Below are 4,147 nucleotides of genomic sequence, written 5' to 3'. Positions count from 1 at the left end.
AGAAAACGTCACGCGAGGTTCCGGTCAAATCCGCCGATTTCGGCAGATCAAGAATCGCTGCTCCACGGAGCGATCCGGGATTTCCGTCTGATCCCGATCTGCCATTGGAACATACAACTCGCGCTCCCATTTTACCATTGGAATACGACTGATCCAAACCGAGCAGAAAAACTTGATCCCGATCTGCCATTGGAATTCACCATTATACTGGTACATCTGTAAGGTTAAAAAAATTTTATGTGCTGCACGTTCCCGTTGGCCTGCTAGCTCAGTCGGTTAGAGCGTCGTACTAATAACGCGAAGGTCGTAGGTTCGATCCCTGCGCAGGCCACTCTTTTTTTTTTTTTTTCCGGAAGAAAACTTCTTATTGTTGTATGCTCGCAGTAGCTTCAGGCAAAGCCAAGCATCAACGTAATGCTGCCACTTTTATAGCCGGCTAGAATTTCGGTCATACGCGTCCATCGATTCTCAACGATAATGAACAAAATAGAAACTTTCATTCATTCATTCATTCATTCATTCATTCATTCAAAGTTGCCCAAACTTTAGCGCATATATGACAGCCTGCGCGAAGGCAAGCGATTCTACAGCGAGATAACTTAAAAGGTTAGATTTCCTCACTAAGCGCGCAATTTCTTACGTTTTAGTTGTGCGCTCAGCATCAGTATTTTTTTGCTGCAACAGATATCGCACAATATCAAACCTTAGTCCGACAGAAGAATTAAGGCACTGTCTTCTGATATGCCCACTGAACACTATACCCACTGAACACTAACCTGTCCACTGGACGTCTATACGGCACCTCGCCAAGATAAACTAGCTGTCTCAAAGACGTCTGAACTGTCCCCTGAGACAGTTTATAAATCTTTATAAGATGCCTTGATAACGTAGGCGTGCTGTGGTTAGATAGTGTCACCCCAATCAGGGACTCATGAACAGTTTTCTGACCCAGGGGGAGGGGGCGAGGTACAATACCAGGAGGCATTTTTTATATTTTTATTTGTGCTTTTCTTTCAGGTAATTTTATTTTATTTTGGTTTTCTTTTGCAATGTGACCATTTATATATTTACTTATTTATTTCTGTATTCATTCATTCATTATTTTATTATTAATTATCCAAAATGAATTCATTTTTACTCCTTCTCTAAGAATGGTTGGGCATTTCAAATGTTCTGAAACCGTGCACACTCACACTTCATAAACAATAAAATGATAGAAAACTTGCAAAATCGCGGGAAAGCTGACTTAACAGCAAGATATTTTCCAACTAAAAACCCGCGTTAACAGAGTGTGTTGGCACTTCCTGCTCTGCCTGCAAAAAGGGTTAGCGTGTTAAGCGCGAGGGAAGATGCGTAAAGTAATGTTCAAGGCATATAGTGGGTCGCGTGACCATGGGCGTCCGGAGGGGGGGGCAAGGGGGGGGCGGTTGCACCCCCCTGGAAAATCACTCACTCGAACCGTGAGTGATGGCCGCACACCAGGGGCGGTGGTGCGCTCAGTCAAAAGGGTAAAAGCAGCCCCGCATGGTCACATCTGCGAAATGCCGCGTCCGGGCGTGCGTCGTTCCGCCGTTTTCAAACCACGCCATCGTTAGCTCTACTGAAGGGCGACCTGTTCCAGACATACAGCGGCACCGGCGAGCATGTGTTTCGAGCCGCCTTGAGATGGGTGTCTGTTTCTTTGATCTCTAGAGAGATAGCGACACGGAGGCAGACAGTGCACGGGGCATCTTGTTTTCGCCTATGTCGTTACGCCGGTCACCGATGAATTCTTAAGGAGGGAAGGACAAATCAGCCGTGTCCACCCCCGCTTTGTCGGGCTGCTCAGGGGCAAGCGGGCGATGAGTTGGCGCCGCCGCCGCTCGCTGTCTCCTCCGATCCACGTGTAGCGCAGTTCGGTAGAAGCGCCGCTTTCAGAATCTCCGGCAAAGGGGATTAGCTGCTTTTGTTCACGGCGACGCAGTCTCCCGAGGCGCCCCCACACCAGCGTTCTTTGCGTCTTCTGTGAAAACCAGCGCCTTTGGTCAACGCAGCCCGATGGCGCCTGCCTGGCTCGCCTGTCACCTCTGGCTGGGCCTCAAATCACAACAGCGCTCATGTACTGTGCGTGTCAGTGCATGGTAAAGAGACCCAGGTGGTCGACATTACCCGGAACTCTGTACTACTCCATCCCTCATAGCCTGAGTCGTTTTGGGGCTCTGAACCCCATAAAAACACAAAAACAAATTTTCCGACCGGAGTGGCGAGTGTCCCTTCCCCTCGGAAGTTGCGCGGCGTTCCTTTCACCCCCAAAGTGCGCATTCGGGGATACTGCGGCAAGTAAGCCCTCGCACGTGTGCGCGCCTCTGTGTTTGTGCTTGGGTGTTTTTAGTGGCCGGTTGTCAGCGAAGCTGAGAACAACCAAGACAGCGGACGAGAAAACGACGAGCGGCGAGCAGTGTGTGTGGGGTTGCTCGACTGTGCGGATGCGCAAGCAAGATGGAGCGAGGTGTATGAAGCTGCGAGCGTGCATTTATCTTGTAAATAAGTTTTCGTTGTATATATAGTCATCTTTTGTTTTCAACGTACGCGTTCAACAGTTTTTCCAATCAATGTGTATGATGAGTGTGCACCGAGAGCGTGTAATGAAGCACAGAAGTGAATTTATCACACGTGTAATTACGCAATTCGCCCAGAAAAATCCGAGGCGCCTACAGTTGCTGTTCAAGGAAGACTGACTGAGTGACTGTAGTTGCGTGTTTGCGAACATATTGTGCTGTGTGCTGGTCATCAATCCGGGTGAGTCGAGAACCCGTATGCAGGAAGACTGAGCACTCTTCTCTACGAAGTGATATAGCATCTTTTTGCATTTTTTTATTAATTTTAGTTGTTTCTTCGTTGATAAACTCCAATGTACCTCTCCTAGCCGCGCTTTAATTTGCTGTTTGTAATTTTTCTTTCATGTGTGCATTTTGTTTAATTTTTATTTATATATAAATAAATAAATTTACTCCGCAAATAGCGCCTTTTTGCTACGAACATACCCCCCCCCCCCCCGGGGCACCAACGGGGCCCCCCCCTGCAAAAAATTCTGCGGACGCCCTTGCGCGTGACACATTAATGTCACCGATGACGAAGGTTCCTGCGAGGCCCCGTCCTGGTTCCTACATAGGGGGCCACGTGAATGATGAGTCACGTGGCTCACTGACAGCGGGTCACGTGAAAATGAATCACATAACTCATTAACGTGACTGATGGCGAGGGGTCCTGCGAACCACTGGCCGCGTGACTGATCAATTGCATGACTCACTGACAGTGGGTTACATGAAAATTAATAAGCCACATACCGAATTAACATGACCGGCGCCGAGGGGTCCTGTGACCTATTGGTCGCGTGACTGATGGGTCACATGACTGACGATGACATTACAGACGGTGGTCACGTGCTATGTCAGTTCATGCGAACGACACGATCCCCGCACAACAAAATATTTAAGAGCCGACGCTGCAATACAGATGTGGTCAACCTGTGACTTTGGAGACGCGCCAGTGACAAAAGACGAAGAGAAACACTTCTTCAAGTTTACTGAGGAGAAGAAGAAGAAGAAGAAAGCGACTTGCTTAAAGAAAGGCCTACTCAACTGTCCTTGAACCGGAAATTGAGTACGACTGCATTTCATCGCACGCCCCTAACGTCTCGAATTATCAGGGGCACCGTGAAATCCACTGACCTAACTCTTAGCGCTCGATATCTGCAAGAAATCCTGAAGCAACAACCCTCCTTATCCGGATCCCCTGGCTGCTACCACTGGCGCGGAATCGACAAGCCTCACCTCAACCAGGGCTTGGACAAAATCTTTGCGCCCGGAAAAGGCCTCCAGGCAGCCTTGGTTTTAAACACAGACTCACCTCGAGGCCCGTTCAGGCGCCTGAAGCCTGGAACGTACACGTGACAGATCTGATGGAATCTTCCACGAATCCCACGAATCCCACCGGAACCGCACAACCACGAGTTTCGCCAGACTCCAAGGCGGCTTCCGGTCGCAAGAACTCCAAGAGGACCAGCAAACCTGAGCTGCATATTCGGAGGTCGATCAGTGCTTCCCAGCTAAGGGCTTCGAAGTTGTCGACGGTTCTCGATGACGTCAACGTCGACAAGCGTCGGAAA

General features: G+C 49.0%; 1 non-coding gene across 1 annotated transcript; it reads left to right on the top strand.

Moving 5' to 3' along the window:
- Positions 1-257: 257 nt before the first annotated feature.
- On the top strand, positions 258-331 carry TRNAI-AAU (transfer RNA isoleucine (anticodon AAU)). The gene has a single exon. It is a non-coding gene; the product is annotated as a tRNA-Ile (tRNA).
- The last annotated feature ends 3,816 nt before the right edge of the window (positions 332-4,147 follow it).

Source organism: Amblyomma mixtum, chromosome 4, assembly GCF_055824585.1.
Source record: "Amblyomma mixtum isolate Tamu chromosome 4, ASM5582458v1, whole genome shotgun sequence".
Classification (NCBI taxonomy): domain Eukaryota; kingdom Metazoa; phylum Arthropoda; class Arachnida; order Ixodida; family Ixodidae; genus Amblyomma; species Amblyomma mixtum.
Note: the sequence above shows the minus strand (reverse complement) of the source record. Positions and strands in the feature narration are given on the sequence as shown.